Raw genomic sequence first — 25178 nt, 5'->3', positions numbered from 1 at the left:
GAACCCCACTGCGTGTAGTTCAGTTTATTTGGAGCAATTAAGATGGACACAAAATAAAAACATCATTTTTAACTCACCAAAAATATAAGAAAATGAATAGAAAAGGCTCTTGAACTGACAGGAGTCGTCCGAGCGCTCCGTCTGGTAATAGCATGTTTGATTCCTGTTTGAGAAAATATGGACGTCTGCGTTGCATGTGTTAGTTTGCTGCATGCGTGCATGTGTGTAGTGAGGACATTTTGTCATTTTGACCTTGGCTAAAACCTACGAGCAAGGAAAAGTATGTCACAGCGAGTATCAGTGATTCATTGGGTCTGAATTATTCTTGTCCACGAGTGCTGCCAAAATCTAGACAAGACAGACACTGTCAGTTTCGTTTCTTGCACTGTTCCTTTCTTGCTTCCTTTAAGTTATTTTTTTGTGGTTTTAGACACACTTTCACCACGAGCGACGTGACGTCGGGACACTCGTGTTGCCGGCTATTAACACCTATGAACAAACGGCACGGACGCCCCGACATCAAAAAGCACTTAGTATTTGCCCAGGAAAGCAGGTCAACGACGCGTTCGGCGTCATAAATATATTTATGTAGGTTTTGTACGGATATAGTTTGGTAGCGTTATGAATAAATTCTCGGCACCAGTTCTCTCTCTCTCTCTCTCTTATTGTTTCTGCTGTGTGCCATTAAAGAGCAGGCTCAGAGGCAAAGGACAATGTGTGAATGCCGAGCATTGTAAGTCACATTTGCATATTTGAGATTTATATTATTCAGATGCTTGACATCCTTTCCCAGAAAGCCCCCCCCTCTCCCTCCCTCCTTGTCTCTGCCCGACACCCCACCCTCACCTTTTTCTTGCCTTGCCTCTCTGTCTTTGTTTTCCCCCCTTCTCCCCCCATCCCTGATAAAAATGATTTCCAGTCACCGCACGGCATGCTGTATGAGATGGCCGCCTCATTAAAAAGCGTCTCTGATTAACCTGAATTTCGGCTCCTTTCTTACTTTTCCTCTCTGCCTGTCCGTCATCCGCGTTATTATTCTTTTCTTTCGTCTCGCTCGGCCCGTGCTCTTTGTCGCTGCGGCGGGGCACGGCCGTCTGAGCGTCTTCCAGACAAACTGACCTCTAGGGACGTATTGACAGTGTGTGTTACTGAGTGACAGACGTGCAGAGCCACAGAGCCACGGTGACGGAGCGGCGCGCGCAAAACCGGCCGTCTCCCGGCAGCCGCTTCGTTTTTTTTCTGTGTCATAAACTCAGAAGATTCCCTTCTAAGATTAGAGAATTTTGGGAGAGGGAAAACAAGGCTGGCGAGGGGTTGGAGGGGGGTGCTTGTGTGGAGTTTTTTTTTTTTTTTCCGGAAAAAGGGGGTGGGGAGGGATCTAATTAATTTTGAAGGATCATCGGCCCCTTTCGTCCAAGGCAGAGAAAGAGGCAGGGCGGGAGACGGAGGGGCGAGCGAGTGGGTGGAGCGAGTCTGAGCGAGAGAATAAGTGAGACGGGGGAAGGCGGGGGGGACAGACAGACCCCTGGACTGATTAGAATTCTGGGCAGGTAGCAGGCGGCTGCTGTGCACCCACTGTGGGCCAGGCAGAAAGGAGGGGAATGGCTGCCCGCCCGCCTGCCCATGTGTGTGTGTGTGTGTGTGTGTGTGGGGTGATCTCTGGGAGCAATTCTTGACGTTCAGGTTCCTTGCACTTTTGTTACCTAATTTCACCTGCGATCGCTCTTATATTTTCTCAGTGTTTATGCGAGGAACTACAAAACTCAGATCTCCCGCGTGTCCCAGAATTATAGAAATGGTGTCACCGCATCAATACAGCACAACAGTGGCATCCCAAAGTAAAGTCCCATTCGTTTTAGAATGTCTTTAAAATACTTTCTTCTATCCGTGCTTAATACGCAGAGACAACTACAAATGCTGTGGCTCTGTGATGCTTTTAAAACCTTGTCTAGTTTGTTCGACTCGCCCTACCTGTCTGGCATAGCAGCGTGGCACATCCACTGGCATGAGTTTAAAGGTGAAGTCCACTTCCAAAACAAAGATTCGCATATAATGTACTCACCCCCTTGTCATCCAAGATGTTCATGTCTTTTCTTTCTTCAGTCGCAAAGAAATTATGTTTTTTGAGGAAAACATTTCAGCATTTTTCTCCATATAATGGACTGATATGGTGCAACAATTTTGAACTTCCAAAATGCAGTTTAAAGGCAGCTTCAAATGATCCCAAATGCGGCTGTAAACGATCCCAGCCGAGAAAAGAAGAGTCTTATCTAGCGAACGATCGGTTATTTTATTAAAAAAACACAATTTTTAATCTCAAACGCTTGTCTTGTCTTTCTCTCCCTAAACTCTGTGTATTCTGGCTCAAGACAGTTAGGGTATGTCGAAAAACTCCAGACCTCAACTTCAAAAATCATTTCAGAATCATCCTACATCACTGCAGAAGTACCGACACAGTCTTTGCAAACGGAACATGCAAAAAAGATCAAACACCCTTAACAAAAAAGGTAAAACAGTGATATAGGATGATTTTGAAGTTGAGGGAGAACATGAGATGGGAGTTTTTCCACATACACTAACTGACATGAACCAGAACAAAAACAGTCCATTCAGAGCAAGACAAGACGAGTGTTTGACATTAAAAAGTATATAAATTCTATTATTTTTATGAAAATAACCGATCGTTTCGCTAGATAAGACCTTTCTTTCTCAGCTGGGATCGTTTACAACCGCATTTGGGATAATTTGAAGTCGCATTTAAACTACATTTTGGAAGTTCGAAATCGGGGCACCATATCAGTCCATTACATGGAGAAAAATGCTGAAATGTTTTCCTCAAAAAACATAATTTCTTTACGACTGAAGAAAGAAAGACATAAACATCTTGGATGACAATGGGGTGAGTTATTCTGGAAGTGAACTTCTCCTTTATGGCTGGACTCTCTGCCGGCGGATGTGGGGAAACCTGTAAGAAAACAATCATTATTGTTGAAGTTACGTTATGTGGCACAGAAATTATACAAGAGCACCTAAACCTTATGTAATATATGTAACTGAGTCTTCTGCTGTACCCTTGTGAAACACTCTAGCTTACTTTTAAAAAGAGTACTTATTACTGTGTTACTAATGTGCTTTAAAACAATATACTTAAGTGCAAACTGAATGCAATCTTTTCTGACACCTAGTTGCAATTAAATAAAATGCACCGTAGATTAAATTTATATCAAGTACAGTTGAACTTTAGAGTGTTTTTCTGACCCAATTACATAATAAGTACACCGTCATATATAAAGTAATAATTACTTCTATTGTGTGCTACTGAAATATGCTTAAAGTGTACTGCTGAATGCATCGACAAGCATTTATGTTAAACTAAAATATGTGATCCTGGATCACAAAAAGGATCATAAACAAGCTTCCCATTGATGTATGTATGGTCCAAAAAAATATTGAGAAAATCAACCAAAGTTGTCAAAATGAAGTTCTTAGCAATGCATATTACTAATCAAAAATGAAGTTTTGATATATTTACGGTAGGAAATTTACAAAATATCTCCATGGAACATGACCTTTACTTAATATCCTAATGATTTTTGGCATACAAGAAAAATGTGGTCCAGGGTCACATATTCTTTTTCTGTCACATACATGTGACATGCATGTGATGTAACACGGTGAAATGTTTACCGTAGGTTTTCGTCCCACAGTGCAACAACAAACAGGACCAACAATAAATGAAGGGCATACACGTGCATAATAAAACAAGAATATATGATATGTCAATAAATATGTCATAAATAATAAAAATTATTCAGATAAGATGGAATATAGTAGAGAGAAGGAAATTGTGAATAATTATACAATGTATTCAGAAGCTGTACAGGATTGTGTGTGTTTTATAGTGCCATTTCTGCATGTGTCCTTGTGTGAGGTAGAAATATGCAGACTCTCTCAAGAGACTTTCATTCTGTTGAAACTTGCATAAATCTATTTGTAATTACACATTCGTAATGATGAAGTTGCAATTCAGTACATTTTAAAATGAACTTCTAATGTAATATCGAAAGAGCACATTTCAGTTGAAAACAAGTCAAATACTTTACATGTGATCATAATTATATAAGTGTTGTCTTTTAAAGCATGGCAAACAGTTAGTAAAACTTTAAATCTGACCTTAATACAATGTGCACTTTTTAAAAGAAACAGTCATGAAAAGTTAATTCTCTTTAAGTGCACTTAAGTGGCTTTTTATTTCATTAATATTATATTATGTGCATTATATATTTTTTTCAACATGCTTTTAAGATTTGAAGTACACTACAAGTGCACATTCAATACAATTAAGTGCCCTTTTTTCATGGGGTATACTTATAGAAATATTAATTAACTAATATAGTTTTTCTATTCATATAAGGACTATAAATCAATCATTTATACTGTAGCGTCATCTTAAAGCATGTCATTCACAGTGCTTCGTGGAATAAGTAGTTAATGCCCTTATAAAATAAAATATGCAGTTACGTCTTTTGTTCAGATTTTCATACTTTTCTGCTTCAAATCATAGTTGGTCATGTTGCGATTCATTTCAGAGCTGGATGCTTTGGTTCAAGGCCTAGGACTCGTTTCTGAAGAATTTTTTGCGATCCAGAAAAATACTTGCAAAATCAAGGCCACCGAAAAAGTGGGCGGCCACTTAGTATGTAATGTTACGCTTCACGAAATATATGAAATATTCGAGAGGCTAATGGAGTGTTTTGTGAAGCTTTTATGTCTGTTACATCTAATGTACCCCTAAAAAGCTTTTGAAAGATCTTCATACTACGCGCCCTAATGAGCTCCTTTTATTAAAGTCTCGCCGCACGCGGGTGCGAGCGTGTTTATCAGGAAACGTTTACCTCCTGTACCCGTATCAATATGCATGAAGTATTCATTGTCTGCGCTGTTTGTCATGCTGCATGGTATAGACAAAGCACCTTTTCTTTTTGTTTATACCGAGAACGTGGCTTTGATCATGGCCTCTGTTCTCTGCCATTTATATTCATATGCATATATTCAGGCAGCGTGGATGCTGATCAAAAGGATGAGCGCGCAATATATGCGGTACGGTATGTATCTCCGACTACATTAGCGTTAATTCGTCACCTTTTGGGGTCTTGTTACCATGCTGTTGTTAATTAATGAGTATTCTGATGGTGATGATGATACGAATAACAACATTACAGCTACGGCGTCTGCTAAACAGCACAAGGCGGTGTTGGACTGCTTGCTAGGGAAAGCCAAATATGAACGCTGTGTAAAACTTGTGCATAAATGTAGCATATACATGAAAGATTGTGAGGCTTGTTAACCACAGGAATGATATTGGATGGTTGATTTCATGTGAAAAAGAAGTGTGCTTAACTGTATTAAATGTGCACTTGTAGTGCACTTTAACTCTTAAAAGTATACTTTTTCAAAAAAAGTACTTGCATATATTAATGAAATAAAAGGCCACGTAATGCTGCATCGTGTAACTTCTTACATTCGCAATTAACAAAATTTAAATAATGAGTAAAACCATCTTCCAGGCCGTGTTTCACTATGTTAAGCCAGTTGCATACTTGTGTCATTTGTCCGTGCTTGTTTTTATCTGTAACTAAAGTAAAAAGGTTAGGCTACTAGGGGAAGGTGTTACAGTAGCTTTAAGGAATATATATATATGTATATATCAGAGGTTGCACTAGACTTTGACATTGTCCGTCGGCATTGTACTGACGGACAGGGTGGTAAAATTTCCGTCATAATCTATTATTACCCGTCATTTTAATTTTCATATTTTAATAATAATAACACATTTAATTGCTTTTATTTTTATTCACATTTTCAATCATAAACCTACAGGACGACAGTGCAACAAAATACGCTAGGGCTGAGTAAACAAGAAAACAGTAAAAACAACAAAACGAATTCTCGATTTTAATAGATTCTCATTTTGATTAACCAATATCGATTCTTGGTCTTTGCTGTTTGTTTTCAGCTGATGAATGAACAGTACATAGTGCGTCTTCCTTCAAATAAACAGCAATAGGCTAGGCTTTGTGTTACTTTTGATACAAAACAAAGTCTCAGATTTCAGATTCTTTTAATTCAAGCAATAAATACCGTTTTGGCACTCTTTAATGTGGCTTGATAGGTCTTTGTAGCTTGTAGGTACTCGCCTGTGCGTAATCAAACACACAGGAAAACATTCGTGACAGTTTCGTTTTTGTTTTGGATCCCGTGCTCTGCTGCCAGACTGCCAGCACTCGCCGCCAACTGGACAGGGTCACTGATAAAAAAAATTCTGTCAATGACGGACAATTTTTGGTTAATGCGACCTGATATATACATGGAGCAGCCTAATCCATTAACTACAAACATCATAAAATCATCTAATTAGGAAAGAACCAGACATGTGTGTTATGTAGGCTTATAAAATATTTTAATGGGACTAAATTTGTATTTAACGTATGCAATTTAATAAAAAAACAATAGAAACTGATAATTATAACATTTCTTTGCCATGGTTATTCAAATAGCGAATAAATTATATAGAGAAAGCAGCATTATCACTAACTGTGATCTATCGCAAGTTTAAGCACTCTCAAAAAAACAAAAACAAATTTATCGTTATAATCACTAAAGCTGTTTACACTGTGAAATGAACCTCTTACTTACATTGTACATACGTCTGCGCTTGATTGTTTATGATGAGACAATTGAAGAGTCACGTGCATTCAACAAAACTGATGAGCAGCAATGACTTATCTGAACCTCTCTGATTGGCCATTGCATTCCAGAATCAGAACAGAATCATGTGTGATTGGTTATAATGCACTGTAAAAAAAAAAAAACCTGGAAAAAATTACGGTGCAACATGAGCAGATGCTGAAATCGACCCTTTCTGTTCATTTTCACTTTGTTGGCATCAGACGTAATATATTTAATTTGTTTGTGCAGAGGCCTTCCCCAGCCTTACACATGCTCTGCCTATGTGTGTAAATATATATATATATATATATATATATATAGGGTTTGAAATGAACACCCAACGATTCACGATTCAGCTTTTGTGGGGTTGCCCAATTGCTACTCAAAACTAGCCCAAAACTAGCCCAATTGCATTTAGAGGGGAGTACCCCGTTAAAAATCATGTTTTTTTGGCGGGGTTCACCAGTGTTAAAGGAGCCAGATAGTGGCAACACTGGTGGTGGGTAACGCTGTCAAATCACTAGCCAATTTGGCAGGTTACTTTTCATAAATTATGTTAACTCATTTAAGTTTGTTTAAGCCAAATCTGTGCAGATTTAGCGCAAATACTGAACTTGTGAGTCATCATGATATATTAAATACATCTGTGCATATCTAGCTTACTTAAACATACCTGACAAATAACTATTGCATTGAAGCAATAACAAAAAGTCGAAAACAACTGAAGACTCACACCAAGTCTAAACCGGACGTGAGTGGCGCAACAAAACACAATAGAACCCATTATAATCGGTGATGCTGTCTACACTGGATGCGGCTCGATGTGACAACGTAATATGTAAATGTATTTGTAGTATACTTAGCATGAAAAAAATGTATTTTAAATGCATTTTAATATATATTTATTTTTAAAGTTAAATTCAAACCATGTATATATATATTAGGCACGTAACAATATCAAAATCTCACTATATGGTAATACTGTGATATGAAGTCCATGATACTATGGATATAGATGAAAGATTTTGTACATTTTAAAGTGAAATTATTCAGTCTAATGCATTTTGAAAGTTCAAAATTAAGAGCTCCAACCCATGTTCTTAACTAAGAAAACGTAAGTCAGAATTGACTTGTACCTGAACTTTAAAGGGGACTCTTTTTATTTGTGATATACTGTCTCAGTCTAAATTACATTCACACTGCTGTTTTAGGAAGCCAAGCAAATTAAAATATAATAATAACAACAACAATGACAGTGATAGCCATATATTGTTAAACAACTGCACTGTAAAATAAATGAAAATAAATATTTTATTTTTTTTGCTCTACACTTGAAAGAGATTTTTCTGAATTTGAATTGCTGTAACGTTACCCATTTAAACCTCCGCTAGCTAGCTGTCAGCAATTCATACAGCACTTTTATTTTGACGGAAAAAACTCCAGCTTCAGTGAACACAGGCCTACAAAAACGCATCTCACTACAAATCTAGTGAAATTCTGTAATCACCTGCCACCAAAATAAAGCATAGCTGGTGGCCGTTGCGTTCCAAACGCGCACTAAACTCGCAGCATATGCGATAAACGAGTTCACAATGAACTGATTGCCTTAAATGTGTGCGCTTCACTTTGAAACATGCAGCGAAAACAGACTTAATGAAGCGTTTAAGCAATATTGCACTTTCGGTTTTAGTTAGTTTGACAGATATTGTGTCAAAGCATAGTGACCCAAAACACAACTTTAAAGACCTTTTATGTTAGAATAAGAAGTTTAAATATATTTTAAAAACTACACTTTTTGCGTTTCATATCGTCATGTGACCACAATAATATCGAGAGAGTTTTGCTATCGCGATACCACGATATAGATGATACCATTACATCCCTATATATTAATAGCGATTAATTGCATCCAAAATAAAAGTTTTTGCTTACATGTTTGTACTGTGTATATATAAACATATACATAACTATACACAATATACACACATATATTATGTAAACAAAAGCGTATTATTATTAATCATAAACGGGTTATTAATCTAAAGAACAGGTATTGCTTTGGACAACTTTGATGAAAGGTTTTTAACCACTTCAGATGTGGACTACTGTAAATCTAGTTGACAGTACCTGTAATAAAACACAAATCAACATAGCTCGCATTGCTTCACATGTGCTGTGCATTGACGAGGTTGACAAAACAGGATCATGTTGGTAAGAGTGGCAGTTTCTAAACCGGTTAGTGCTTTGGTGTGTTTGTTCATAAATAAACTTGGCAAGTTAGAGTCGTTTTCTACCATTTTACGTTATATGATATGAATAGCTGTCATTATGTGTAATGTCAGTGTGGCCAAACTTTTGTAGTGTTATTTTAAAACAAGTCAAAACAACAGCGGCATATTAGCTACTCACCTGCTCATATTTTTGGGATATCTGTCTTTTGTCATTATTGGGGGAGTTTTGATGTTGTTAGTGAGATTTGCACTGATAAGACGATCATCTGTAACCACGGGCACAGCGCCTCAAGACGCAATAACCAGAAGAACCAAACGATGTTCCTCCGCCAGTATTTTTATGCCTCAAATGCTAATGGGCCAGAAGTTACAAAGCGTAGATTTACATGTACTTAAAGAGGGACTGTGTTTCTTAACACACTTTAATACACGTTTGAAAAGTGCACTTTGTAATTAAATGAAATGTTTTCATTTAAATTGCTGTCATGCTTTAAATAATACACATGTAAAGAACTGAATTAAATTTTAACTGTAGTGTGTTCTTCAGTATTATGTAAAAGTGATCGTTTTAAATTGTAACTTCATAATTACAGGTATGTTTAAATACATGCAAGTTTCAACTGGAATAAGATTAAAGTATATTTTAGTTTATTATAAATGCATGTCACTTCATCAGAAGTAATCATGAAATCACATATAAAGATCGACTTAAGTGCTACTTAAGTGGGTCAAAAAAAGTGCAGATAATTGCATTTAGTGCACTTTTAAACTAAAATAATTTCTATTTGATTTCATTTAACATGCAGTAAAGTGTCTGAAACGATTCGATTTGCACTTAAGTGTATACTTTCCAAGTGTAAAATTTCTGTAATAAGTACACAAGTAGTCTTTTTATGCTGAAGGGTACTTCTTGGAGACTCTTATGAAGAAAGATCTGAGCCTTATCTAGACAGAACATCACTGAGACGTGGCTGAGCTCGTCTGGCAGTAAACAACTACCCAGAACACCCTAGCAACATGCTAAAAACTAGTTTGCACAAGAAAGCACCTCTTACAGATGTCTTCATAAAATATAAAAATATACAGTAAGCTGACAAGTGAGCTATTTTTAGACTCTTTTGATAAAAGCTATGGAACAAAAAGCTGTTTTCTCACAAAGTAATTTCATTGCAAGAAAGTCTCGTGATTTGTGAATGGGGCCGGTGTCGCACGCACGTTGGCGTCTTTGCCATCGGTGTCATAAACTTAATATTTGCCCCGTGTAGAGATGAAGTTGGCTGGCAATAAAACTGATTACAGGTTCAGGGTCGCTATCTTGGCTTCGACGATAGATCTGACAGGCTTTTTCTCAAGTGTCGGACACTAATGTGGAAGTTGTCAATCACTGACAGACACGGAGCTGTGAATCTCTGATCAAAGTCAAACCAAACTTGTTCGTCCGACCTCCAGAACAATAAAAACAACGCTGAGTACACCGAAAAATTAAAGTCACGATCACACGAAAACAACTTTAATTTGAAGATTTCACGACGGAGTAATTATTTTGTTGCAATCACAAGAATAGTGAGATGATCGGAAGAAAACCCTTTTTTAATCTAGAAACTTTTCATCTAAAACTTGTGATCACGAGACAAAGAAAAACAATAACGCGTGACCTCTCAGGGCTTCGCTAAAAAGCCTCGTGCAAACAAAACCTCATTTACCTGCGACAGCCGATCAAAATTAGCGTCTGTCAGATGAGTGTCTTTTAACATCAGCATCTGGCTGGAATGATGGTGGACGGATTGGGGTCACTGTCATGAGTACTTGATGTGTCGTCTGCTGAATAGATCGTCTAATGTATTTATAAAGTAGCCAGCTTTAGCGTATTTATCAACTGATATTTTACAGTGAAACATCAGGTGGCAATTCAACGTCAAATACAGTATCAAAAATGTTGTTAAAAAAAATGTATTAAAATTACAATGAACTGCTCTGGCCAACAATTTGCAGAAGTGTTCATCTGACACAGACCAAATAGTAAATTTGGCAGTTTTGGTTTCTAATGGTCTGCATTTTTATGGCTTCGTGCTCCCAGCAGTAAGCGGTGCACCGTACAAAATAATATGACCGTTTTTATGGTTTGCTTCGAGCGAACCCATATTTAAAGAAATATTCTGGGTTTACTGCAAGTTCAGCTCAATCAACAAATTTGATTCCTGTCATTAAATCACACCTGCATGTTTCTGCTTTTAAATGCTACAACATGTGGTCCCATTCTCATTTTTTCTTAAGTGACTTTGTTTTGTGACGATCAACATTATGTTACAAATACTGAACTTGTATTGAAGTGCAAAATCCTTTAATCTTGGGCGTATTTTCATTTAGCTTGCATCGTTTCATTTACGTTTTGCACAATCACCCTGTGTTGGCACCTGCCTCGAATGTCTAGCTTCTTTCTGGTAGAAGTTCAAATTGGCACGAAAATTTGCGCCACAGTCAAAATGGGTAGCCGTTAACACCAACAACAAGGTGTGTTGTAAACGTCGCTTATTTTACTATCCTAACTACGCTTAGTACTAAGGTTCGTTGCATTTTAAAACCACTGTTGTAAAGCATTGTTTTTTTTTACCTATGGGAATTAACCGTCAACACATTTTTGGGTCATGAACCAACAACCGAAAAGCACTGCCACTGCATACCATAAAATTAGTCATCTGCTTATTTTTATACGTTGAGACATTTTTTTTAGGTTCTGCAGTGTTGTAACTTGTATTAAATGTCTAGTCATAACAAGTCATGGCCATCCGTCGCACCAAAATTTAGCCAGCGCTGTAGAGTGGCTCAGGCAAAATGCACCGTCTTGACATATACAACAGTCCATTCATAGCGCAGCGCTGCACGACAGTATAATGGATGACGAATTAACCCTCATTTATTTATTTATCTTGATTTCTGGTAGGATATTAAGCTTGAGTCCAAAGAGTGCGTGAAGAGTTAAAGCGAGGCATAACTGGGTTAAGGGCATTTTGTAATGATATCTTACACAATGCCTGTGCCAGTATGGGGAGGGTTACTTCTGCGGTTGTAATGCGAGGGCACAAACTCCAATAAAGCACAGGCCGCTACTTCACAGAAATGACAACCTTGTTGATGATGAGAGCGCAGGAGAATACTGTATGTCGGAGTATGTATTGAACATCACATTAATAAACGAATGCACTGTAGTAGGATAAATCTGTGAGCTGCGATAAAGCGATAAGACAAAGAGCAAGGTCCAAGGAACTTTGATCTGTTGAGGACTTTTTTAGCGGTCATGTTTATTAATGTATCTTTAGTCCAGTGTTGCAGGAGGATATAATATACTATAGTTCGTGCTGATTGTGAATGACTTTGCTGCCGTGAGACGTGTCATTGTAATTTTAGCATGCAGGCACTCAAGTTAAACAGGTCTTAAGGGGGTTCGTGCCATCAGTGATTCACCGAGTAACCCAACATCATTTATTTTCAACGAGAACTGGCGATTTCCAGGTGACACGAGCGGCGGCGACTGTTGACGAAGCACCGAAGTTGAGTAGAGCAGAATGAGAGCGAATGCATATGTTTTTGTTGCATACTGTGCGCTCTTACATTGTTTTGATAGTGACAAGCGCGCGATAATGTCACCTATAGAAAATGCAACACATACCTGCGTTGCATTTTGAAGTGTGGTCTGACACATTTCGAAATGCAGCAACTGTTTGCATGCGTGTGCTTGCACAATATATGGCCTTACGCAAAAATACATTTGAAAGTGTCATATGCAGCACTGCTTATCACATAACTGTATCCTACAAAAAAAGTGTAAAAATAGTGACTAATATTACTTGTGATTCATGTCTCACACTGAAAACGCAAGGTCAAGTTGATACAAGTTGTGGAATATGGAGTACGTGCTTTTGTTTACTGCTCATTTTGACAAATGTACTAGGCATTATACTGCATATACAGAAAATTTGCATACTGTAAATGGCACAAGCACAATGAAAAGGAAGGCAGAGTTATGACAAACATAACCCATCATTTTAAAAATAGATTAAAAACAAACAAGTTCTACAGGTTTTGAATTCTTCAGAACTCTAGTAAGGAAAATAAAAAAAAAACATTGTCTGAGATTTCTCTGGTGTTGGTGCAGAGCATAATTGATCATAATCATGTTTTTTCACTCTTCACACGAGTGTATAATAAATTCTAGTTGTCGGTAGGGCTGATTAGCGAGCGAGTTTGGTGAGTAAGGGGGAGGTTTGGCACCTGGCATGTGTTGACGGTTACTGGTTACTCTCCACACAGACACACTCAGCTATCAGGCAAATATGGTGTGGTCTGGCAAAGGGAACGACTTGTACATTACAGCTTGAATGGTTATCACAGACAAGGCTTATGACATTGTAAAGCCGTCCATCTTGATTTTTTTTTTTTCTTTTACATTTTAATCATCTACTTTTTGTATTCTTGCTCATATATATATGAAAGAGACTAATAAAAAGTTGTAGAAAAAAGTCTTGTCTTATGGGCACATGAAAAATTGATGAGATTTTGAGAATTCAAAGACTGCATTGTTTGTGGAAAGGTTATCTGTGAAATTCAGTGTTGCATCTCTGAAGGAAAAAAAAAAAAAAACATTTTTTAATTGCATGCATCTGTGCTGTCTGCTAGAGGCGTGCAAATACAATGGAAAATATGCATGGGTAAATAAAACCAGTATTTGAAGAAACAAACATCTACCTTTTCAACAAATATCAACCTTTTCTAAGGACGCTGTGAATTATTAAAAGAAAACATAGATATCTAAAATGACTTGTCATGTGTCATGTCTGATTTCTCCCTGGCAACAAATTCATCTTGTAATTTGTATGTTGTTGGAAATGATGTTTTCCTGAGCGGTTTGTCACAGTTCGATTATAAGCTGTCCGTTAGAATAACATGAGGAGCTTTTTAAAAGATCAATTAAAGCAATACATGGACCCACTGTACATGAAGTGTCTTTAACTACTATTTCAGTGCATCTTTCTATACAGTGTACCTATTGCGTGCATACTTATTTTACATTCTACTTACATTTTTAAAATACCTGCACGTGCAATTAACCCCTGTAGTTAGCCTATTTTAAATACGCACATTTATGATAAATGGCAAATGGAATAAAATGAATGAATGTGTATATGAGATGTCGAATAGATCACACAAGACTCACTCATTCATATTTACTCAAAGGGGAAGAAAAAACAGTTTGTGATTTACATAAGAATCTTTTGAGTATAAAACATATTTTAACAGAATGTCCATTTTTAAATGATGTTTTTATTCAGAAATTTTTCAAAAGGTTTCTCCGGAAATAATGTTACAATTTTTAATTAAGAGAAGTACGTTGAAAGACTCTATATGATATATTTAAGTTTGTATTGTTATTTGAGTTCATGTGTATTTTTTTAAGACAAATTTGTGAAATTATTGTAAATATTCTACTGAAAGGATATTGATAGAATCGTTTTAATGATGCAGTTGTTTTTGGCATGAATGTAGCCGTTGCTGCTGACATGGCGTTAAATCATAAATAAATAAATTACTGCAATAAAATCGAATTGCTGTAATTAAACCGTTTACCATATCCTTACCTTTTAACCCACCCTTAAACCTAACCATGCCACCAAACCTGTCCCTAAACATAACCGTATCTTTATCCATAGCCTCGCTGAGTGCATACAGTAGTAGTTAAAGACACCTGTGTGCGAGTGGGACCCAGCCATTCAAGGCCATGTGTTTAGGGGGTGTTACTGGGCATTAAAAAATAGATCATCCATAAATAAAAATGAAATTATTTACTCAGTGGTGTGGAGAATTTGCTGTGGAGAATTATTGAAGAGTCTTCTATATCATGACTGTGTAAAAACACAGGGTGTGTCATAAATTAGTCATATAGCTTTTATATGTTTGTGTACAGACCAAACTTAATAAAACTACTGTAACCAGCTCTGCTAAAACTGTTGCTGTCAAAACATTCCAACTGTCATTATATGGAAAAAAGCAGTGTGACATTAAAATTTCTTCTTGTGGGTTCCATGAAAAAGGGGGGGGAAAAAATACAAATGCACCTGATATGTGAAGTGTTCACTCCATTAAATCACAATTATGATGTCTATTAGTTTGATTTAGTGCATATGATGACTCAAAAAAGTATAATTCCTTTATATACATATAAGGCCCTGTGATTTCTGCGATGCCGAGTCACAGAATCCACTAATAAAAATGGAATTTATTGTATAATGTGGAAGATCATGGTATTTAACAAATTTTGGATGGATAAATCAAAAGTAGGTCAGTAGTCTTGAATCAAAATGCAATATGGATTAGTGTCTGTGAATATTAAGCTGCAAAAATACAATTTAAATATAAATCTTGCATGTTTGGTGTGAATGAAGTGCGCATGACGCTCGCTGTGTTTTTAACCTCTGCCGCCTTAAAATACATGAACACATGATATAATCTCTAGAACTGCTAGTCTCTTCATGAGCATTTTATCATTTCTTCTGAAAACAAAAACAATTGTCATATCATGTCTAAACAGAAACTTAAAGGTCTTTACAGCAACCCATCAAAATAAAAGTTTGGTTTAAGTTAAAGAAATGGTGACATTACTTTTTAAGGAATAAGTATTAGAAGAAAATATTTACCAACATGTATTTTCCAGAAAAATGCAAAAACGCAGTATTTCTGGAAAAAATAAATAAATAAATAAAGTAAAATTATTATTATTTATTTATTTTTTTAATAAAACCAATAAATTAGAGATGTTTTTGATTATTAACATGTAATGAAACCATTAAAATGGAATGAATGGAAAAAACAGAATTGGGTTAAAAAATAAATAAATAAAACTAAATTTAAGAGGGAAAAAATGTATTTCATAGGGCCTTAAAAATGTAATTTTTGTTCAACTTTTAATAATAATCATAATAAATTACTGATAAATTGTAAACGTTTCATGATTTCAATTAACTAGACATGCTTTTTGTTTAATATATATTTTTTAATTTAATAATTAAACCGGAGTCTAGAAAAAATAAAACAGAAAAAAGTGAATCCAGTAAAATTGAAACAGAAAAAATGACATGAGATGCAAAAAAAAAACAAAACAAAAAAAAAAACATGAAAGATGCATGTAAATAGCCCAAAGCTTGTTTAGAAATAAACACTTGCGTGTTGTTTACTACAGTATAAACTTCTTTTTTTTCAGATATTTTATGGTTATATTAACTGAAATGGTCATCATATACTATGCTGCTTGTCATGTGACCTGAGTACTTGTGCATGTTTAATTTAGTCCTTTAGCATTTTGTGTAAAACTGTCCAGGAAAAAAAAAAATCTTATTATTTTAATTAAAGTGAGTTGTTTATCAATTAAAAAAAATGTGCAGGTGGAATGCAATAAAGTAGGCTGTTTGTGGTTGCCAAGCAACAAGGCGACTTGCCGCATTAATATAGAATTTGACTGATGTGTGGTCACAGGTGCGCGAATATCGCCGTGCGAATTTAACAGCGTCTTTGGAGCGCGGCTCATCCCGAGTCGGATCAGTTTAATCACACGTTCCGCACTATGTCAGAATCTAACATGTTTTTTGCCTTCAATGACAAAATTATTGTCTTTTGTCATCGTGTAGAAGAAACGCTGAGGATACAGAAAGAATAAGAAAGAGCGAGCGGGACGAGGTTTTGCGAGGATAGCGCCACAGCTGCTGTTTTGACTCGATGGATGGTGACTGTGACCTACTGATGCTGGATCCATTCACAGGGCCAGAACACGGGAATGACACACCGGTCTAGACAAAGACCAAATCGAATCTCAGCCCGAGCACTTCAACGCGTAAAGGAGCGCGAGAGAGGGAAGGGAAAAGCAGTGGAGTTAGAGGAAATGTAAAGGGTCATCAAATCTCTAAGGACTGTGTCTTTTTTAGGGCTTTTAGTCACATTTGAAATGCTGCGATCTGACAGTGTCACACTGTGCCTGTCCTTTTCCTTGTTTTGAATGCAGGTTAGGCTTTCAAAATAAATCCAAATGTATACCAAGCTCTTCTCGTGGAAGAGCACGGCCTGTAAAGTGCTTCAGGTCTGTGCACGACGGTTAGGCAGCAACAGTGTTTCTCTGTGAATAACAACTTCACATTCGGTCTGTTGGAATGAGACAGTATTTCTGGCCGCCAACTATTTTTGTTAATTCTTACAATGTCTGACGACACAATATGGTTAAGCATGGTTATCAAATAGCAAAGACAGTGTTGTCATTATATAAACATGTAATCCGATGCGCTGCACTGTGATCTTTTCACACGAGTGGCTCACGGGAACTGTGTTTTCAGCATCTCGGAGCGGCTCGCCGTAAATGCTGCTCCACACAAACTTCCTCCGTGCAAGTCTAGTGAGTAGATTATAAACCGCAATATGGACTAGTATCTGTAAATATTACGCCGCAAAAATACGAAATGTGAATCCTGCATGTTCTGCGTGTCTCTGTTTTAATGAATGGAGCTACGAGCGCTTTTGTTTACTACACACACTGAAGCGCACGTGACGCTCGCCGTGATTTCAGCGTCTGTCGTCTCACTAAATGAGGACATAAATACATCAACAATATCTGCTGAGAGTCACTGCATGAGCATTTGACCCTTCCATTTTAGGAAAACTAGCGTTATATCATATACACACAGAAATGTGAAGGTAGACACGGCAACCCGTCAAAATAAAAGTCCGGTTTAACTTGAAGACATTGTGCCAGATATATATTACTGCTATTACTACTACTAAAATGAAGTAAACATTATTTTTTAGGGTATAATCACACAACATTTCTTCCATGTTTTAATTCTAATAGTAAGTTCCCCTTTGTTTGCCAAAAAAAGTTAGCTTAATTTTCAATAATTAAAAGATAAATGAAATGAATGTTTTATGCCTTCATTTGATAACCAGAACATTTTAAATACACAAACAAACTTTCATAAGGCTATTTTAAGAATACATTTGAATAAATTAAGTATGCATTCAAATAATTAGACATGATAAAACACAGAATTTGATAACAATAAAACTAGGGGTGTGACGAGACACTTATCCCACGAGACGAGACGAGACACGAGACTGGGTTCACGAGAACGAGACGAGACGAGACGAGATTTTTAAACTTTTTTTGAAGAAATTCTCAGTGAGCAAATATATAGGGAAAATAGTCTTTTATTCAACCGAAAAAGACAAAATGCAAAAAAATGTAGTTGCATTTTGAACTTTATGAAATTAAACTTCCATTTCAATGAATTATATGCAGTAATAAACAACATTTGAACAAGAGCTTCACGATTCTGGATAAATTGAGAATCCCAGTTATTTTTAATAAATTGGAGACCACGATTCTCTCACGATTCTGGAGAAAAAAGATTAGAAAACTAAACAAAATAACATAATTTACTAGTGGTTCTGACAAACTGTTCATTGCTTAAGTCTTTTAAAAAACTGTATTTATTTAAACAAAATAATAATAATAAAAATGAATGAACAATGAAGGAGTCAGTGTCTCACTTCATTAAGACTTGTTTGACTTGTTATTGAAATCTGAATGAATGATTCAATGACACACTTTTTTAAAACGGGCAGTTGTCGCCACCTCCTGGCGGAAGAGGATAAGCGTTACAATACATACAAGTGTTAAGATACTTTCGTTTTGATCGCTATGTGTGTGTATATTTATTTACAGTATATATGTAGAAAATATATGTACATGTATATATTTATATTCGTATAATTGATATTGTTAGTATAATCATATATATATATATATTTTTAATATATACATGCATGTGTGTATATTTATACACAATAAATCTACACAGTACACACATATATATATTATGTAAACAAAACTTATTTCCGATGCAATTAATCACGATTAATCGTTTAACAACACTAAGCATAATATAAATTAAATATTAATATTAATTTAAAAACTGCAATTAGATGTGTTACCTTAGTTTGCTGCTTTTAATTAAATGTTGCACATACTTTTTCATTTTTGGTAAAAAATAGTTATGGCTGGTAAAAAAAAAGTCTCTGGCTATTGGCAGGTGTGGCAAATGTTTGTTTTAAGCCCTGCTTGGAATATAGCACCCGAAACTATAGACCACTTTTGTGATACTTTTATGGATCCTCTTATGATCTCTGAGGTGCAAAGGAACAGCTGATTTGGAACATGAGGGTTAGTAAATATTGAGAGAATCTTCATTTTGGGGTGAAGCAATCCTTTAAAATAGACTATGGTAAAGGTGCATACTGTTAGCTGTGGAGAAGGGAAGAGCGCTGCATTCAGATGAGAATGCTAGTGTAGCTCATGCTGTCATGATTTCTTTAATTGGTCGTCTTGTAAATATGCTCATTTCGACACTGGTGTGCCTGGTGTGCTATGTCAAATGACCTAACTGTATTGCTTGTTTAATTCAGCTGAAGCGGTGCTCACGTATCTTCTCGGAAATGAATTCTACAATTGCAATCCTACTGTGTGTAAAAATGTCTTAATATTTTGGAGATCAAGATGACCACCTCCCCTTAATTTTTTCACCATTTTTATGATCACAGATGGCACAAAATCTCATCTCGACACATTTGATTAGCTGCTATGCTCTTATTTTTGTCATTTCATCTCAATATCAAAATGTATAATTTTTAGTCAGTCAAAAGAGTTTTGAGGTTAACTGATCTAATTTTGCATCTGTGTAAAGTAGTTATCTGTGACACTGTATTATGTTTAAAATCTGCTTTTTTGTGTCTAGTTGTTAATGAGCTATTTGTGGACTGCTCGTTTTTAGATTTGTTTTGTGGACTGAAAAGATATTGTTTTTATTTTGACATGAAAAGATAAAATTACACCCTTGGGGTAATAAAAAAAAAAAGGTGTGTTATTTTACATTAATAACGCTATTTTATATATATTTTTATATCTCTTACCCCTAATGATCATGGTCTGTACAACTTAGGATTTATATTCCTCCCAGAAGGGTTAAGAATGTTATGCTGTGGGATACAATATTTCAATACAGAATGCATATGCTGGAAGATATTGTACTGATTATTCCATGTAGTCTATAGAGAACACTTCCATAATTTACAGTATTTGCATTGTAAGAATAACTCATACTGCAATAATTGTATGAGTCATATGAATTCATACCATGCCTAGAGATTGAATATTAGTTGCTAGCCATGCACGATCAGAGTTTATGTGACATAAAATAGCGCCCACTTCTTTAGTTTCACCGATGAAATAATTCAACAGGCTCACTTTTCTTTACCTCGGAGAGAGCGTGTGTGTGCGTGTGTGTGTGTGTGTGTGTGTGTGTGGAATGGGAATGTGATCGGCTGTGGTGTGGAAAGGATGGGTGTGGCAGGCTGACCATTCTTTCATCTCTCTCTTGCATAATAACACCTGGCCCAGTGAGCATATGATTTCTCCTTCGGCAGAGTTTGACCCTGTAATTGGTGGTGAAGTGTGTCCACAAGTCTGTCACAAATGTGTCTTTGTGATAACCCAGAGGGAACTGCTTCCTGCCTCTATGGCAATAGACAGGAAGTTAGAGTGTCACAACCATCTCTTTATACTGCACGTTCACAAAGGGCAAAAGATGGAGAACCGGTCTTTTTCATATGTGATATATGGAGGCACGATAGAAAGATTGCATTTGTGAGGTGTCTTATTTTGGGTTTACACCGAGGCTTTTCTGAGTCACTGGTTTTGATTTAGTGCTGCATTAATTCTGCTCAAAAAAAAAAAAATAAAATCCATTTGTAATTATTTTTGACAAATATTGCGATTGGGATTTCAACTGCGAACAGCGCCAGGTGATAAATTGATATGAATAATTTCCTTGTCCTGTTTTTTTTTTGTGATCATGATAGTGTTATACTGTGTGCTGTAATATAGATGCTGTATTAGACTGATTTCATAGCAAAAATGATTATGCAGCTGTAAAGTTTGCATTACCGAGTTTGCATTTTCATTATTAAAATAAATAGCTAAATATTGTTTATTATTACTTTGTAATTTTACTTTGGGGCATATAAATAATGATTTAGTAGAAAACTAGATGTACTTTTACATGATATACATGTGCATATGTTGTATTTATAAATCATGGTGGTACTTTTTGCATTGCCTTAAATTTATGCTGATTTTAGTTTTTAAAAAAATCATAAAAATGACAATGACCATTATAAAATGGATAGTTTCAGGGCTTGATTATGACTGGCTGAGCAGTGTTCGATGTGATTGTAAAATACTCTATAAACACACACCTGTGACCTCATTTCATCCGTGCAACCACATAGTTATAACAGTTTTATTTCTACATCCTTATTTTATGAAACCTTACCTACTATATCTAGAAACCTTTTTCTAAAAAGTTTGACACTAACCTGTAAGAGGATTTCAGATGGCGTAATTCTGGACCAATTACAGGCCAAAGCTTTACGTTTAAGGGGTGAAAGTGTGTGTCCCATTACAATTTGATCAGTCCAGTTTAACAAGTTTGGATAATCCTAAAATGGCTGTTGGAAAATTATAATTTGTAAAAATTAAAATTCAGACCAAATACATAAATATATGATAAATCAAATATCGCAAGAAACTGCTACAAATAAGAATGTTTACTGTTGTTTTCTTAGTGCTATATTGCTATATTGTTTCTTGAATATCAAGGATAAGAAATCAAATTACAAAGAGCCACTGTTTCAATGTCAATAAAATCACACTGAAACAGTGGCTCTTATGTTGAGCAGGGTCTGAGAAAGCTTGCAAGCGACGCCTTTGGTCTCCAAGTTAAGTCACGTTTTGCTATAGTCAGCTGCTAGTAGAAATAGTTACTCTTTAAGTGTGTTTACACTTTCTCTCTCTAAAATATGGTCAGCTTCTTTTCGGCTAATGTAAACTGATCTAGAAAAAAAAAAAAAAAAAAACTCTTAGCATTCACATTGTATTTGGACCTGAAAGTGAACTCAGATCTCTTGTTTGTACATTGATTATTTATAACTTAATAATTGCTTAAAGATGTAGATCATCCGTTCACCCATAACCTTAACACTAAAAGAAAAGTTCATGAAGAGAATGTAAAAGAAATCCATATTGAGCAGTTTAATATTTCTTCTGAAGGGACACAATCACTTTATATGATGAACAGATTTAAATTTAAGTTTTCTATTCACCTATAAACTTTGATCAATACGCGTGTATAACGTGCACTAAATATGAGCACATTAAGCACCGTTGAAGGCTGTCTCGATTTTAGGGATCCTTGCGATGCAGCCTTCGTTTCACGTCCTTTATTCAGCATATTTTGAAGTCGTCAAGTGTAACCTTCACATTCTCTAGGCACGAATCATTCCGGTTTACAAAAAACAAAAAAGATTTGGCGGAAAATGAATCAGCACTGAGCTCGTCCAAATTCATTCTGTAATTCAAGACCAACAAAAGGTGTTTTGGAAACATTTATGTAGCCACGTGCAGAAGGAGTCTAACCTAGCAGCCTCAAATGGACTGGACTTTTTAAGGGTGCCTTTTTAATTAAGAAGCACCCATGGTCAGCGAAAGCTTGCTTGACACGCAAGAATCAGTGAGGTTAGTTCTTTCTTGTCATACGAGCGCTTCTGCGGGAATCAATGAAGTTTGTTCATGGTCAGTTTGAAATATCCACCTTATTCTTCAACGCAGAAGTAAGCCTATGGATGAGACTTCTGGTTCATTAGCCACTGTAAGGAAATAACACGAAGAGTAACCAGTGCAGGTAACGGTAAAACTGTTCGCGCTACAAACCAGTAGATTACAGTACATTCAAATAATATAAGACACCAATTTCTACCAAAACGAGCTGTTTTGTACAGCTAAAAAATAGCTGGAAGTGGATGAGACCGGTAGACACACCCATAAAAAGGTAAAAATAAGGCAAAAAATAAGGTGGATAGAATGAGGTTATTCTGTACCCTTCTGTCTGAAAGATTCAAATCTGTAACCGTTGGTATGCAGCAAAGCCTCAGTTACATCAATAAGTTCCGCTTTACAGTCCTTGAAAATGACTTTGTTTTATTGTAAAAAAAAAAAAAAAACACGGCTATTCACCAGGCGAAAGCAAGGACAGGAAATAGAGTAATATATTGAATACACTGTATTTTGTGTGTGTATGTGTGTGTTTTCATTCTCCAAGTCCAGTCATAAATTTGTGACAAAACGGCAAGCCTCATCCACTGAGGAAGGCGATATCTTTGTTGTAGTATCCTTTTAACGGTCAACGGGATTTGTAATGAATCGCGTTGGCGCTGCTTTAATCTCTGTGAAGTGTTTCAGTGTCGGTTGAGCCTAGTTTATGAATGAACGGTCTGATAACTCACTCTCAGTCAGTAAGACAGTAAGACATGTAAACTGCACTGAAGTCGCTGTAAACTACACAGACTGACGGCCTGTCTAGAACGCGGAGTGATACAAACTGTGAAGAACCCCAGTGCTGATACTGGTGGAATATCCGCACTCTTGGAAGCCTTTCGTCTGGAACTTCACTGTTGTATAGACCAATCTGGAGTAGGCGTCACAGTTACGTCACTTGCAGCTGCGTGCGCATAGTGGTTGCAGAAAAACACTGGTAACAAGTGAAGGTAACGGGTAAAATCTATGGAAAAAAAAATAAAAAATTTGATGACAAAATTGGAATGCAAATTATTTTTATAGATTACTGTCTTCACAGATGCCATTTGATGCTAATACTATGGATGAAAACTGCTATGATTACTCTACTTTTAAAGCATAAATTTGATTTAAACAATAGGTCTACATAATATTCACATACGCTGTTCATAGAGGACATACTGTATTAGCCCTACAGTTACAGCATGACATATTATTTAAACCTATTACTATTAACATTTTACATAACATTTATTTATTTTATCTGACAGTTCTGACTTTTTTTCTCGCAAATGCAAGTCTGCATCTCCTAATTCGGATTTAGTGAGTTTAGTGAGTTTATAGTGAGTTTGACAATTCTGAGGGAAAAAAAGGCAGAAGTGTGGGATATAAACTCCTATTTTGAGCCGAGGGGAAAAGAGAGAATGACGAGTTGTTTTTCCTTATTAGAATTGTGAGATATAATCTCAGAATAAAGAATAAAGTCAGAATTTTAAAATATAAAATCAAATTAACTCCATAGACTGCCACTTGAAACCCATACTTTTCTTTACTTACTTTTAGCAGTCTTTACTGATGAATAATTAAACTAGGCCTTTTTGTGCATTCCTATTTTGATTCCTATTCCTGCTTTGATATTTGGGTACTTGTTGTTTGTTGATTGTATATAAATGTAACTTTATTAGTCAGAAAAGGGTAAATCTCCCATGTTGAGCACATTGTCGCATGCAATAATTGTTCTCTCTGCTGCTTTTTGCAGGGCGACATTGAAGATTCTGCATGAGGTTAGATTGTGGCCGGACCGAAATGAAATGAGTGGCTAACGACCGACCTCTTCCGCTGCACCACCACCACCAGCAACCTGTAGCATCTAACCAGTGCCTCTTCACCAGCCTGATACACAAACGCACCCACATACACACAATTACCTAACAGAACACCATCAGACTGTAAGTTTGCCCAGCTTCAATTTATCATCTTTGTACAAAAATTTCTCTCCGGTTGATTAATGCGTAATATCAGGCTGTTGTCGTGCTTGTTTAGCAATCACTTGAACACCCTCTCCCTCCCTCTTTCTTTCTTTCTTTCTTTCTTTCTTTCTGTGATTTAAAAAAAAATCCACTACTTCCAAAAGAGAAGCCTATCTGTTCGCACCATGTACTTGTGTGTTAAATGGACACATATATAGACGTACCTGTATTTCTGTTCAGGCCTGGGTCATATTTCAAATCAAAATAAAAAAATTCAGCATTCAGTAAGCACGTCATTAATAAATTATATTTTTTACATTGTGACATTATTTACAGTTGAGCACATTTCCCTTCCAAATTCCCATTACTATAATGAAAAAAAAAAAAATATATATATATATAGGTGTCATTAATGGAAAAACTTGCATTGTATTTGACATTGCGATGTCTGTAATTTATTTGACCATGTTCTGTCTGAATTCTCGATTCTGATTGGCTAGACCAGCAATTACAAGCAGTATTATTGCT

General features: G+C 36.1%; 1 protein-coding gene across 2 annotated transcripts in view; it reads left to right on the top strand.

The window, feature by feature from the left end:
- zbtb20 (zinc finger and BTB domain containing 20) overlaps positions 1–25178 on the top strand; it is a 65987-nt gene that overhangs the window by 15903 nt on the left and 24906 nt on the right. For both annotated transcript variants that reach the window (XM_051110697.1, XM_051110698.1), the window contains exon 2: positions 24440–24629. The gene's annotated coding sequence lies outside the window, so the exon portion shown is untranslated. The remainder of the gene's footprint in view (positions 1–24439; positions 24630–25178) is intronic.

The sequence above is a fragment of the Labeo rohita genome, chromosome 5, assembly GCF_022985175.1.
Source record: "Labeo rohita strain BAU-BD-2019 chromosome 5, IGBB_LRoh.1.0, whole genome shotgun sequence".
NCBI classification, from domain to species: domain Eukaryota; kingdom Metazoa; phylum Chordata; class Actinopteri; order Cypriniformes; family Cyprinidae; genus Labeo; species Labeo rohita.
Note: the sequence above shows the minus strand (reverse complement) of the source record. Positions and strands in the feature narration are given on the sequence as shown.